This window comes from Tursiops truncatus, chromosome 13 (assembly GCF_011762595.2).
Source record: "Tursiops truncatus isolate mTurTru1 chromosome 13, mTurTru1.mat.Y, whole genome shotgun sequence".
Taxonomy (NCBI): Eukaryota; Metazoa; Chordata; class Mammalia; order Artiodactyla; family Delphinidae; genus Tursiops; species Tursiops truncatus.
The window spans coordinates 27,537,124-27,552,799 of NC_047046.1; the positions used below are offsets into that span (position 1 = coordinate 27,537,124).

Here is a 15,676-nt window from a genome sequence, read left to right on the forward strand (position 1 = left end):
TGGCTGGTCTCAGAGCTCAAACTAGTGGCCAGCTGCCAGTCCACCACACTTTGTTCCTTGCCACATCCATCTCTGATTAGAAGAGGTGTTCAGCCGTGGAAATGTGTTGATCAGATGGAGTTCTCACTCAGCCTCTCTAGGCTTCAGGTTTTCTTCTTTGTACAATGCAAAAGATGGAATCGGTGACCTTCACAGTTACTTCAAGTTCTGAAACTTTAATTTTATAATGTCTGCCTTTGTCAGTGTGTGCAGTGCTCAATCTTCCACACAAACACAAATTAAACTCTTTTTGTACAATCATTAAAAGCACACACACCAAAATATACATTAGAGTTCACTTTTACTGGGGAAGTCTTAGAGCCTCATAAGAATATGTATATTAAACAACAGTGGCTATGCCCTTTGTTCCAGATATTCAAGAACAGGTATCACCCGAAACAACAGTATAAAGATTCTCTACCCACTTAGAAGCCAGCAGACCCCCACCCCTCCACAGTGTACTAAGTATACAGTGCTGACCACTTCAAGGTGTCAGCTGATCCTTTAAAATTCATTCTACTTCTACAGGTCTAAGCTCACATACAAGCCATCTGGAGCTATGTTTCATGTTGAGTGAAATCCCAGCTACAGGCTGCCCTGTGCCCACACTTGGACTCCAGAGGCAGGAGCCGCTGGTTTTTCCTGGGTAGGGCTCGGGCACCTCCGGGGGGATGAGTCTACAGAAGGGTCAACTTCTAGGTTTCCCCAGTCACCAGGTTCATCACAGCTCCCCAGGATGTTGGGCACATTACGCAAGGTCACAGGTGCTGAGGGAAGGTCCCCTGTATGAGGGAAAATTCCAAGCGAGAGAGTAAATGTCTCGAGCTTCTACAAAGTCCAGATGCCAACAGGGGCTTCACTACTGCTGATGCTTCTGTCGAAGCCACTTCCCTTAGAAAAGCGTTGGTGTTTAACTCCTCAGTTGCAAACAAAGATTGCACAGCTCATTTCTTTAAGGGAAGGAAGGTTTACCTACAAATCAAATGCTTGATTTTCACTGTGCTTGATTACTATATTTTTATGCATGTCCCAAATCTGACCAGCCAGTTACCAAAATGCTCTTTGCTCCTAAGCATTTTCTAATAACTAATGAACAAATCTGACAGAATTCACTTTTATATCCCTTGAGAGTACTGACAATCTCACAGCTATTCCATGTAAGACCAAACTAAAAAGATACACATTTTTGACTACTCTAAACAATGGGCTGGCACGCAGACAAGTAGGTAGGCTGTTCTAACGTCAATTACAATGTAAAAAAGAGTGTAACCAGAATTTTCCTAGCAACCATTAAAAATACCATTTTCAGGGCTTCCCTGGTGGCGCAGTGGCTGAGAGTCTGCCTGCCGATGCAGGGGACACGGGTTCGTGCCCCGGTCCGGGAGGATCCCACATGCCGCAGAGCGGCTGGGCCCGTGAGCCATGGCCGCTGAGCCTGCGCGTCCGGAGCCCGTGCTCCGCAACGGGAGAGGCCACAGCAGTGAGAGGCCCGCGAACCCAAAAAAAAAAAAAAAAAAAAAAATACCATTTTCAGCTGGCCTTACAACATCCTCCATCCATATCCTCCAGTGTAGGATGGGGTCTACAAGGGCAGAGGCTGCAATGAAGCCTCTCACGTCAAGGCTTACTCCACCACTTACTAAGGGTCTGACCTTAGGCAAGTCACTTAAGGTCTGTGACTTCCACTTCCTTACTTGTAAATGAAGTTTCTGAATACATATGATAGCTGTGGTCTCTTTCCCTCTAAAGAAAAAGACATAACTTCCTTTCCAGTTAATAATAATACCACAGACCTCATCCTTCTGATGAGAAAAATCTCTTGCTATGTATTTAGATTGAGTTATTAAGACTCTTTAAGAGACCATCTGTCATAATTATCTCCTATTTAAGCCATTTCTGGTCCAATCCTTCTGATGTGCTCCCAGCCTAGAGCCTCAAAGTGACAGTCACCTTGACCATCATCAGCCCTTTCAGCATGGGCAGAAACTAGTGTTTAACATGTATATTCCTCAGCTTACTTCATAGAATTAAATAGCCAGAGGTTAAAAGTAGAGCCACTAGGACAAATCTGTCATTCCAACCTCAGAAATCATTTAGTGTAAACTGAGAAAGAGCTAGCAATGAACTTGTTCTAAAGGACTCCTCCAGCCCCCAGCCTGTGAGCCTGACTCCTCCAAGATCCCTAAGAAGGATGGGACAAGCTTCCAACAGTGCACGTGGAAGCAAGCTTCCAACAATTTACATGTGATTTTCTGGGACTGAAAGCAAGGTAAAATGCAATTTTTAAAAATGCTTAAAAGGAAATTTTAAAAGTAGCTTCAAAGGTGATCAGGAGAGATGACAATGACTAACGAGGTAATACTGACACCTGAAAATTCACATGCAATGTGAAAAAAATGAAGAAGGAAGGTGACATCCATCTAAGACTTCTTACTTAGTTAGGCAGTCACTTTTTAAAAGAAAAAGTATCCTAAAGTTATGATTTAATCCAAAAGTGAACCATAAGATAACTGTACTCCCATATTTCTTCTTCTGTGATACAATGAAGGACTGGTGTGAAACAATATTCCAGTCCAGCCAAGCCAGCTCATTTGTACAGGATTTGCATGTATTTGCATAACTTCTGCATGAGTAGGTGTTCTCGTCATGCATCTAAATTTTTTTAAGTATTTTTTAAGATATTTATTTATTTAGGCTGCACTGGGTCTTCGTTGCAGCATGCGGACTCTTAGTTGCAGCATGCATGTGAGATCTAGTTCCCCGACCAGGGATCGAACCCGGGTTCCCTGCATTGGGAGCACGGATTCTTACCCCCGGACCACCATGGAAGTCCCCATGCATCTAAATTTAATTAAATAATTTCCATATCTGTAAAATGCCACAAACTACTGCCGACTTAGAGAAAATGCACACACACATACACCAACATATAGGATCAGCTACAGTTTGTAGTCTACATGGCAACAGCTTCCCAGCAGCAACCTAGAAATAATGTCTTCTCTCCACCAAATTACTCTGTCCACAAAAAGACCAGGTTTCCAGAACTGGAAAACTGATTACTTCTACAGAGACCATAGAAAGGATGTAAAATTGAATTACAAGAAATGCCAACCCATGCCAACTTGTCAAAAAATACGTAACTTTGCCAAGACCTAAACCAGTGATTTCAGGTTCACATTTTCATTATGTGTCTACCTTAAAAGAAGTCAGCAATGAAGGTTCACAGTATTCCTTTGATGGGGTGCCCAAGCCCCAGAACCAAAGCACATATGGCATCTGCCTCAGGAGCCACCTCACCAATGCCCAGGAACCAAAGCATCTGCCTCAGGAGCCACCCCACCAATGCCCAGAATTGACCTCCTAGAGTCCACACTGCCTCCACTGTCATCCCATTCCCAAGTGGCCCCTGAATTGGAAAGATCCCAGATCTCTCTCCAGTGGTCTTTGTACCCCGGAATGATCAGGGAACAAGCAAAGGGGTAGCAAAGAAAAAATCTTAGATCAAGACTGTTGATCCTAAGTCAAATGTCTAAGGACATTTCTAGATGCTAAAAATGTTTTATAACTCAAGTTTCCATCATCTATACTCATCTCAAGCCATATGATCACCTGAAGTGGCTGGCGAAAACAACAGGAATAGAGTATGGGTCACAGAATCACAAATACACACAGAACACACCCAGGAATAATGTCAGCAGCCTACTCACGGATCACCTATGTTCGCACCCAACACTGTTGTTACTGTTTGCCATCTGCTTTTGAAACACCGAAGACAATGAGCCAAGGAAAACATCAGGCCTTCAGAAATGCTGCATTATTCTCTCTATCCACTCTACCATCCAGCCAAACAGCAGCCAAATAGCTCCCTGAGGCCCGGAAACTTCTGAACCCCACCGCACTTCCTTATCACCTGCTGAGCCCTTGATGGCACACAACTAGTGCATGAGGACTGACTAAACTAAAACACCCAACGCTGAGCATTTCTTTTTGGTACCCTAGAAGGGAAAGTTTTATTTTACTGGATATTTTCCAAAATTTCATCTGATTGGCTCAAAAGTACCATAATCAGCTAGACCAACAGATCTTGGGGCAATATTTCCCTGGTAAACAGGAAATGCCCTATGCTGTGGCCTCTACTTGGCGACACCCTGTCCACCTCAAGCATAAAAAGCACGATTTTCAAAAACAGAATTGTAAGAGAAATGGAATAGAAAATTACACTGGCCATGAGATGACACATTTCTATTCCTCAGAAACACTGCTTTGTCAAAATTCAGTAATTCTTAAAGATAAACCACATTTACATTGAATGTGATGCTCACTGTTCCCAAGAATCCTAAGATCTTAGTGGCTAAGGTTTGGAACAGAGCAGCTGCGATTCAGACCAGGCCAGTCTACAGGGTCTTCTGTGGGAGAAAGAAGGGCTGAGCCTGAGGTGAGGCAAAAGATGCCCGAGGGCCCCAGATACCTGAGCCAGGTCCCTGCAGCTCCATTCGAGGGCGCTGTGGCCGTGAGCAAATCGCTGCACCTGCCGGAGCCACAGCCTCTCTAACCACTTCATTCCATTTGTAAAAGGCCTTTGCCAGGACTAATACTGTATGGTTTCAATCAAGTACGCAGTAATTATTTGCTGAGTGAATGCATGAGTGAACATATAAAAAGAATGAAAAAACTAACAGCCGATTTTGCCTTCAGATGCCTTTCCTGGTGGCAGAGGTGCTCTGCTGCCGATTATACTGTTCATCATTCTGTTTGCTGGAGCACAAGAGGCTGAGCCTGAGTTGCGAGGTGTGAGGACTTCTGTGAACACAGACTGGCTGGGGTAGGAGGAGGAGCAGGGTGTTCACGCACCTGCTCACACATACTCCCTGGAGGGGCCCAAACTCCATCCAGGCTTGATACACGGTCCCTTTCAGTTTTGTTTAGGTTCTTATTGCCTGGAAACTGAGAAAATACTTCAGAATTTAGTTAGCCTCAGGAAATTAAAATCCCTGTGTGTCACAACAGGTCCAGATGTGGCCCCTGCGTGGGCTGACTTTCTCAGGGGGCCGCAGTGCAGAGCGAGGCCTCCGATTTGCCCACTGATGCTAGCAGTGACAGTCCTTATGCCAGTGACTGTACCCTCTTATATTCTTACAGGCCTACCTTAGAGGCAAAGGTTTGGTATAAATCAGCTACGGTTTAAATTTAGGAATAAGAGACTTTTTCATTTGTGTGGTATACTGTAACTTCTTAGAATATACACAGCATTTGACTTTTACTTAGTTTTATATCTCACTAAGTGCTTTGCTGCTGCCCACGAATAAGCAGTAGGTCACACATCTGATGGTAGACAACAGAACTCTTTCAAGATACTGTGATTTTTGCTTCTTATCAAAAAAGAAAATACACACACAGTCATACAGAAATAAGGCATAAAAAGATGCCTAAAACAAACCCTTTTCTTTTTTTTTTAAGAATACTTACCTGGAGAATAAATAAAGAAAATGATAAAACTGTAGAAAGCAAATAAATAGAATCTTTATTAGTTATCAATTCTAGCCAAGCCAAGTTTGGATAGTATTCTAATGGCTTCAGGATTATTTTATCCAAAATAAGTTAGATATGCGAAGAAGTAGATGTTGAGATAGTAGGAGAAGACTTAGAATATAAACATAATCAGATTAATGAAGAAGCTGCTGAAAATTCTCCAGAGAAACAGGACCAAAAGGACGGACACACACACACACACACACACACACACACACACACACACACAAAGAGAGAGGAGAGAGAGAGATTTATCATGAGGAGCTGGCTCACACAATTATGGTGCCTGAGAAGTCCCTCGATCTGCCGTCTGCAAGCTGCAGATCCAGGGAAGCCAGTGGTGTCAAAGGCCTGAGAACAGGCGAGCTGACGGTGTAAACCCCAGTCCGAGGGCAGGATGTCACACCTGAAGCAGGCAGGCAGGAAGCAAGAGGGCCAAATTCCCCTTTTCTCCGCCTTCTGTTCTATGCAGGCCTTCAACGGACTGGACGATGTCCACCCACACTGGGGAGGCCATCTACTGAGTCTGACTCATCTGGAAACACTCTCACAGACACACCCAGAAATGTTTAATCTGCCCACCTGCAGACTACAATGGGTGCTTTAAGACCCACTTCACACGTCACCACCTCCGTGAGTGTATCCACAAACCTTCCCAGTAGGGTGTACACGGCCCTCTCTGCCCTGGGCCCCTTCGGCACCACGTGTTGAGCGCAAGTCACTGTGGACTGTGACCAGGGACATGTTGTGGGTCTCCTCCATCAGATCACGAGTCCCTCTGTGAGGCAGGGCCTGTTTCCCAGTCATCTTTGTGCTCAAGCCCCCCAGAGGGCCAGCACACAGCTGGAGCTCTGATGTGGGTTAAAGATAAACTTTATCACCAACAGCTGGTGGTGACCCTGCTCATTGTCCCACTGCTCCTCTTCCAATAACAGCTTCTCTGTCTTCCCACACTTTTGAAAGCCAAGGTTTGCCCAGATTGAGACGAACTTCCCTATCCTCTCACCTGTTAGCTTTCTTTCTTGATTTGACCAGGCAATTCATGCTCTAAAGACAATGGAGGCGCAGGAGGGAGGGTGAGGCTCCCACCATGCACACAGACGGCGCTAACACTGTAGAAAACCTTCCCACTGCACAGGATTCTAGAAGTCATTCCAGTAAAAGTCTTGTGGAATTCTTATCACAAATAATGTACTGTTATCCATAAAAGGTCACAATTTAAAATTTTTCCAATTCTCAGGAAAAACAAGAGTCTGACCAGAAATTCTCCCGTTTTTCCTTTTTTTTCACATTTCCTGTCTGTCTCCCCATCAGCACCCCTGACAACACAAGAGCAACATGCAGGCCGAGTGCGTTGTTCCTGGAAGTTGGCCCTACCTGGAGTCTTGTGTAAGGAATAATGCTTCACTCAGAACATGTACAAGAGGCCTGCTGGCCCGAATAATATTTATTACCTCTATAGGAAAGGATAGTTCTCAATTCTATTCTTTCACTTCCCTTTAATTAGTTCACATTTTCAAATCTTGTAATTTTAAGATCACCTCCATACTTCAGCATATCTTTCTTTTGGATTCCTAATGGTGTCTAATCGAGAGTGTGCTTTTAAAAATAAGTTTGGGGAGTATTTTTTTTAAATGAGGATACCCAAAGAACTGAAAGCAAGGACTTGAAGAGATATTTGGACACCCATGTTTAGCACAACAGCCAAAAGGTGGAAGCTACCCAAGTGTCCACTGACGGACAAATGGATAAACGAAATGTGGTCTATATAGACCATGGAATATTATTCAGTCTTAAAAAGGAAGGAAATTCTGACACTTGCAATAACATGGATGAGCCTTGAGGACACTATGCTAAGTAAAGTGAGCCAGTCACAAAAGGACAAATACTCTATGATCCCACTTGTATCAGGTCTTGAGCAGTCAAATTCCTGGAGACAGAAAGTAGAAGTGGTTGCCAGGGGCTGGGAGTGGGGGGAATGGGCATTAGTGTTTAATGGGAATAGAGTTCAAGTTTTTCAAGATGAAAATAGTTCTGGGGATGGATGGAGGTGATGATTGCACAACAATGTGAATGTACTTAATGCCACTAAACTGTACACTTTAAAATGGTTAAAACATACTGTTTTCCACAGCAACACTACCTTTCATAACCACCAACAGGGTTCCAAATTCTCTGTTATATATTTTCCACCACACTTTTTGAAAAAGGGGAGCAGCAGGATGTTTGAGAACCAATTAAAGATCAAATAATAGACAACTGATTTAAATACCACAATACTAAGTGGTAAAAAGTTCTTTTAATGATGACTCAAAAGCATCCTTCTATCTTGCAAAGTACTAAAAAATACTTCACAAACCCACCTGAACCTGTAAAACAAATTTTCTCAAATGACTGAAGAATCTCAGCACATTCTCTTATTTTTATGAAGTCAACAGGGGTACCGAGAGATAGGGACTGAGGTGACAGGACATGTGGCAGCTGCCAGACTAGCACCACAGGAAGCAGAACTCCCTGCCCAGTCATTGCACTGGGCAAACATGGATCAATCCAAGCAGAGAAATAAAGAAAGCCAAAAGCATCATTATTCTTGGAATATAACTGCATAGGTGAAATATTACAACAGAACAGAACCTGCATATCAGGTAGCAACTTTGGAACTTTTAAAAAGCAAAAGTAGACACAGGTCGTGTTTGGGACGAGTCCTCCCTGCTCTAATTCGCTCTGGCTCCAGGGCACCCCTGACATCCTGCTCCGAAAGAGAGGTGCCTGGGTAACCTTCCTGGCTCCTCCGGCTCCACCCGAGGACTCAAGAGAAACATTTCTGCCCCTGGTGGACCGTGAGGCCCAGGCAGCAGGGGCACCACCCCTGACCTGGCTGAGGCACTCTCGCCCACATGGTCTTCGGGCAGCTGTAACGCTTTGTGTTTGCAAGTGATCTGCACACTTATCCAGCGATCCTGTCCCCCAAAGGCGACTGGCCACTCAGACAGAAGGCACTGAAGTGGGCACCACTGAGTAGCACCAAAGTCACGGCGAGCTGTGGATGAGGAGGTGAAGCACTCGTTGCCTGAGGTTTCCTCCACTGTCCTCTGGACAGCTGCTGGCCTATCATAATCACCCCCAAGCAAGTCGCCAGAAAAACTGTAGAGAACAAGGCACAGCAGATCCAGGGAAAGAGGGGGAAACTGCTGATTAAATGCTGGGCTGAATCCACACAGACCCCAGATGACCTGCGAGCAGCCGGCCCCCCTTCCAAGCACCAAGCTTGCGAAGGTAACCAAGCACTGGCAAGCGGCCTTCGGCAGGAACCATCCCCAACACAATATTACAGGAAGTTCAAGAAGAAAGCCCACAAAGAAAACCCCCAGCAGATGGGGTCCCCTCTTGTGTTGTCACACAATTTACTAAGCGGACCCCTCTCCTCCTCTGCCCGTCCTCTTCAATCCTGCCAACACCTCCCTCTCCCGACACTCACTATGCTTCCAAAATGATTTTCCCGAGTTAAATGAACTTTACCTTATGCTCTATTGCAAAAGCTCTTAACCTTTCTGGAGGTCAAAATCTTACCGAGAATCCCATCAAAGCCCTGGCCTTCTCTGCAGGAACAGGCACAATTTCCAGGAATTCACATATGTCCTGGGTCCCGTGGGGGTTAAAAGCCTCTGCCCAGTGGTTGCCTCCTTCCATTTCCTTCCTGCATTGAATCTGAGAAACACTGGGCAACCGACCTCCATCTGTAAGAATTATGTAACTATAACAAATGTCAAGAATCCTTCAGGACTCCTTTTGAAGGGGTGGCCCACCAAACCTGCTGGTATTAAGGCTCGAAGGGGAGGCCATCTCACAGAGATTCAGGAGGCCCAGCCAGTCAGACACTCAGAAGCCTTGGAGGACGCCCTCCCAGATCACGACCCCTGTGCCTGGCACCTGCCCTCGCACGTGCACCAGTGTGACTTTGTGGGGATCACTGAGGCTCCGTCTGCTACAGCTGGCATCCGCTGCCACAGGCACATCCTCACAAGAGCCTGACCTTGGCGAGCACATTCACACGTGAGCGCCATTCACCCGGGTGACACCCGCCGGGGCGGACGGGCAGGAAGACAGATAGGCGCTGCCCCCACCCCACGGGCTGCAGGAGCCGTCTCACCCACACACACAGATTGAGCCCACGAAGCCACATTTTTGAGCTGCTGCTGAGAATCCCATAAAAAGCAATGCTATTTCTAACCTCCTGCACCATGGAAAAATACACACGCCACCAAGCAACCCAGGATCTCTGAAAGATTTATTTTTATACTCTCCCCCATGCCCCCCACCTTTACCTCCCCGACAAAATTTTTAGGTGGAAAATTTGCTAGCTTTTTAGCAGTTTAACGCTGTGCTAGGCACTGACTGATGAAGTTGCTGTGTTTCAGTTTAAAGCGAAACATAAAGGTGTTTCTCTAATACAACTCTGAATGTCTACTTAATAACAAAATAATATAGTCTAACAATAGAAGGACAGCGTCCAACACACAGGCAGAGAAAATTCCCAAGTTCCCAGGCCACAGGCAGAAACAGCAGAGGTAACGAGGTTCTCTTCCCAGCCTCTAAGTGGTGTCCTGCCTGCTGGCCTTCCTCTTTGCATTGCTGGGTTTTCCTAACTCAAACACAGCACATGGCATCCCTGATGCCCTTGCTGAGTTCCAATTTTTCTCAGTGCCACTCTTAACCTTAAAGTGGAAGAATGAGGGAAAAGCAGTGAGATGGGGCTCAGATCTGAATCCCCTGACGCTGCACAGACATGGGGTGGGCAGGAGGAAGGGAGGAGGAGGAGAAGAGAGAGGAAGCAGGAGGTGGAAGGGCCTGAATGAGGCCTAGAGAACCCAGAAACTCTATCACAAGCCAAGAGGGACCCTGGAACTAGTCTACCTGGGATCTGTCCCAGGACCCCTCCCACTGGAAACCTTGGTGTCACCTTGGTTTCAATGTGCTCACCTTGACTTCCTTGATGACAACCTGGAAGGCCAGAGAGGCACCAACCCACCACTGCCCAGCTTCTCACACAGCCAGTATGTCTTGGTGCAGCCTCTGAATGACCCCAACCTAACTGTGAGGCAGAGTTTAAATCCTCCTTCAAGTTAGGGAACTCCCAACACAAACCTTTCATGGTTTAATCGACTTTACTGGACACTGGCAAAAATACATTTGGAGAAAATAAGCATTCCTGTAGACAGTGTAGACAGCAGAGACCTACACTCAGAGGTTATGCTTCTCGCAACACTACTGATCCTCTGTGATGTACCTTGAAAGTTTAAATTTAACACGAAGACAGAAGTTCAGGTCAGGTTGCATCACCTGTATCTACGGTTATTTTTTGACTGCTAGAGCATCTCCCCACTGGGACCACAGGTCTCACAATGCGGGAGTCCCACTTGGCTCCCTGGTCCTCACCATCCACTTCAGATCCCTTAAGGACATTGAAGGAAACCAAAAAAAGAGATGGGACTTTCCCCATTGAACCTTTCACATCTGTGCTGAGAGCCAACCGGGTCTAAGTCTCACAAAGAGGACAGGAAAAGGTGCAAAAAGCTCTAATTAATGGTTTGTTTACCTCCATCCCAGCCGCTTTGTGCTTGGCCAGGGCACAGGCACTCCACCCACCTGACTCCAGCAAGATGCCCCATGAAATTACTCAGCAAACCTCCTTAGTCCTGCAAGAGGACAGAAAGCTCCGCCCCTGCTCTCTTCCTCGGATCCAGCCAGCCATGGTCCTTGGGTAAGAGCTGGCATTTCGATGGAAAACAATAACTGACATTTCATCAAGCTCCTACTACGCACTGAATGCTAAGTTAGGCATCTTCACAACAATTCCACAAAACAATTACTATCCTACTTAAAGATGAGAAAACCTGAGACTCAGAGGAGGTTAGGACTTGCCAGAGTAACAAAGTGAGTAAAAGCACAGAATTCGGGCCAAAGGCCATGTTTCCAAATATACCTTACAGATATGATAAGGCAAAGAGGGACCTGTCTTCATATTTATCAAGGAGGTCAAATTTTTGAAATACACTTAATAACAACCTAGACATGGGGACCCAACCCGATTTTAAAACCAAGTCCAAAAAAATCCACTGTACAGTAAGACAGGCACATTCTGCAGTTAACAAAAAGCCCAGAATTCCTTGGGCCTTCCCATCCCAGCAGACAGAGCAGAGTGGTAATGCCTCCAGTCTGTCCTATCAGCATGTAGGAATGTCTCCCGGTCCAGCTGTGAGCTTTAAGGGACAGAATTTTACAAGTAACGGAACAAATATAAATTCCAGGACAATCAGCTGTAAGAACCTATCTTAGAGGTGCGAAAGCTCTTACAACACCTCTGAACCCAAGTATGTACCTGGAAATGACCTGTACTGTACCAGGTGACATGCAGTTCTGCAGAAAGGAATCTGTTCTTAACCACTGTTATGTTCAGAAGGAGCAATGCACTTTACTTTTAATTTAAAATCCATATACAGTAATGTAGTCAAGAAAAAGTTTTCCATTACCAATTCTGAAAGTTGCTTAAAATAGCTGACAGAATGAGGTAACTCCATATACGGGAGAGAATAGGGTAGTTATGTAATTTGCAAGATTTCTACTTCTGTCAAAATTCTGCAAATCAAGCTGCATAGTCCTTAGGGGCAGAATCAGTGGTGTGTTCAGTTACCCAGTAGAATTCTACATGAAGACAGTTCTAGTTTGTGGTGGGCAAAGTCAAAGAGGACTACATCTGAGATGATGATGAGAAACCACGCTGTGCCCACACTCTCTCTGGCTCTGGTGTAGACAAGCTGCCACCTCCTGCTTCAAGCTGGTGGTGGGTATGCCAATTTATGGAAGAAAAATGGCGCACCTCAGCAATACCATGTCTGGGAAGGTAAGGGATTCTCAAACATCACACTGTCCTGTCAGGTAATGAAGAACCATGTGAACGAAAAGTGTTCCATCAGTCACTGACCACTGGCGAGGCGTGCGGCCTGAGTGCCCCCCACAGAAGCTTACCACCGACCCTGTGAGACCCTACTGAATGGGCTCCACATTTGCATATCCCTGACTGTGAAATCCACTCAGGAAAGAACTACGTAGGAACTGCACCCAACAGTGACTCAGGGAGTCTGTTAAGTACAGCATGGTTCTGAGCACCTACAATTTCAGGAAGCTTCCAACCTGTGAAAAGTCCACATAAGTTCAAGGGTCTGTGTGCCTTAGTGAGGAAGCACATTAAATCCCTCGTGATTCTCCAACTGCCTCATCTATTTCCAACAACCACCATGAATAAAAAGGCTTGGGTAAGCTCTGAAAGCCTCCGGGGGATCTCCATCAATCATTTCCTCTGACAAAAGTCTCATTGAACTCCTCCTAGTTAGCAGGCACTGTTTCAAGCCCTGGAGGAAAAAACAAGTGGGAGGGAGGGACATTCTTGCCCTTATAAAGCTTACATTCTAGTAAGGAATATGGCATAAACAATGAGTCATGCCTGGCACATTAAAAATTTAGGGAAGGGACTTCCCTGGTGGTGCAGTGGTTAAGAACCCCTCTGCCAATGCAGGGGACATGGGTTCGAGCCCTGGCCTGGGAAGATCCCACATGCCCTGTAGCAATTAAGTCCGTACGCCACAGCTACTGAGCCTGCGCTCTAGAGCCCGCAAGCCACAGCTACTGAGCCCGCGTGCCGCAACTACTGAAGCCCGCGCACCTAGAGCCCGTGCTCCGCAACAAGATAAGCCACCGCAATGAGAAGTCAGCACACCACAACAAGAAGTAGCCTCCACTCTCCACAACTAGAGAAAGCCGCGCACAGCAACGAAGACCCAACACAGCCAAAAATAATAAAGAAAATAAATAAATTTTTTAAAAATTTAGGGGAAAAGAACCTTATGTTGTATAGAATGTTTTTACTTTGCTGAAGACTCTCATATATTTCTTCATTTGATGTTCTCCACAGCCTGGCAATTAGGCAGGACAGGAATCACTAAAATACTTAAGAGTTGACAAAATAGAAGCAAAGAGAGGTGAAGAGACATGCTAAAGGGTAAAGCTGGGCAGGTAAGCTGAGGCAGGTAGGATGCTCCTGGTACCACCCCCCGCCAGGCACCTTCACTAACTGTCCCCAACTGGGGCTGGCTCTGAATTGGGCTTTGGGTCTGAGGATGCGCAGAGGTGACCAAAACATGTGTGTCATCTAAGCTTCTACTTCCAGATACCCTGAAATTTATACCCCAGGCCACTTACTCCCCACCCTTCAAGAAGAAACACACAGGAACACAAACACAGCAAATTAGGAGGTCAACGCTCCCCTACAGTACAGATCACGTGTGCTACCAACACACAGAGAGGAAAACCTGCTCACTTGCTGTTACAACAGCCAGGAGAGAGAGAAGCTGACATCCGTTCAGTGTGCACTACATGCCAGGTGCTGTATGAAGCATGGTGGCTCATCACGTCCCACGGCAATCCCGTGATTATTCCCATTTTATGAAGTTGGAAGCCAAGCAGAACAAAAAATTTAGAATGAGAAAGAAAGAATCCCGTTTCTCACCAATCTTAAATGTTTTTAAACATCTGGGTATTAAATGCTCAGGCTCAGCAATAAATAGAAATTGAATAGTAAGATTATTTTCCTTCAGATATTCTAGTAAATCTAGAAATATGTATTTTATATACATTCACAGCCCACTATGAATACACTTGGGTATTAAACAAAAAAGAAAAGTCACATTTAATCTGATATCATGCAACTTTCCTCCAATCAGAAAAAGTTACATTGGGAAGATAGTTTTTGCACCTTGGAGTTGGGACCCCTTTCTTGAGAGGGACACAATCTCAGAACAGTCAGTGCTGTGACAAGCTCTGCTTCACAAACATTATCAAAGAGAAGAGTCGCAAGCTCTACTCACCTTTTAAGCTGTTATGAAAACTGATGCGAGTTCCTGAAAACGGTCCAATCAGGAGACGGCACTTTGATGTTACAGATATAGAGCTTGAACTGCTGAAAGGAAAAATAAAGAATTCCAGTGAACCATTTCTTGGTTTCTTTAAGTGTACCATCCCCTTCTCCAAGTTCTGAAAAATACTTGAGGACTGTCACAATAAAAGGCACAGATACCAAAATGAATAAAATAAGCATCATATAATAAACAGAAGAGAGAAGACCCCCAGCACACAATCTGGGTACGGGGTATGACTGAACTGGGGATAAATTCTCCAGCAGCCAGAGGGCCACAGGTTCTCAGCTTCCAATCAAAGGACACACACTTGTTCCTTCAAAGTCACACGCTTTTTCTTCAACGAGGGGTCATGAACATGTAATTGACAATGTCTTTATTGGATTAGGGATTTTTTAAATTATAGACATCCTAAATATGGCTGTCTTAAGAACCCAAAGTATCTTGTCGACCACATGGATCCACCGATCCTTAACTATAAAGGGAGGCAGGCCCAGCAGCACTTTTTCCTCCCCTGAAACACATGTTTAATTTTGTGGGAGCAACAGTGACCCCTGCTTAGTGAAGACCTAGCTAAGGTGACAACTTCCGTGATTGTGTCTGCTAGGCTATCTTAACCCCTGCCCTCCACCCCGTTGGCAGGACGTCCTCCCGACTCTGTTTGGTTCCAGTTCACACAACCTGTCACCAGCATCCTCCTCTCAGCCTGATGAGTACACTGTCCTTCTCGCCACTCCAGGTCATGTCAGGTGACCGCCTCATGCCTGACAAAGCAGTTCCAGGTAAACTCAGTTGGCTCTGCCTCAGATGGCACAAGCACCTCTCAGCACCCAGCTGGCCAATGTGCAGGATTACACTCTGGTCCAAGGGTGAATAAGCCACCATCTGTCTAGTTTGTGTGCTGCAATGTACTCTCCAGGAGACTTGCCCCCCCGAAGCATGTTCCTGCCATATGTCACTCCTGAGTGATCAGCCAATGCTAAGACATTCAGATAAAAAATGACTGCGTCTAGCCAGAGGACCCCTGTGAAATTCCTGTGGACATCCACCCCAAACATATGAGCCAGACACCCCACTGTTTTTATATAACTCCTTCCTACCAAAGTGGTGAACCTACAGACATTACTTTGTCCTCCTGA

At 45.5% G+C, this 15,676-nt stretch overlaps 1 protein-coding gene across 1 annotated transcript in view; it reads right to left on the reverse strand.

Annotated features, from left to right (window-relative positions):
* LDLRAD4 (low density lipoprotein receptor class A domain containing 4) overlaps nt 1-15,676 on the reverse strand; it is a 311,826-nt gene that overhangs the window by 253,111 nt on the left and 43,039 nt on the right. The window contains 1 exon segment of the mRNA XM_019920721.3: nt 14,490-14,581. The gene's annotated coding sequence lies outside the window, so the exon portion shown is untranslated.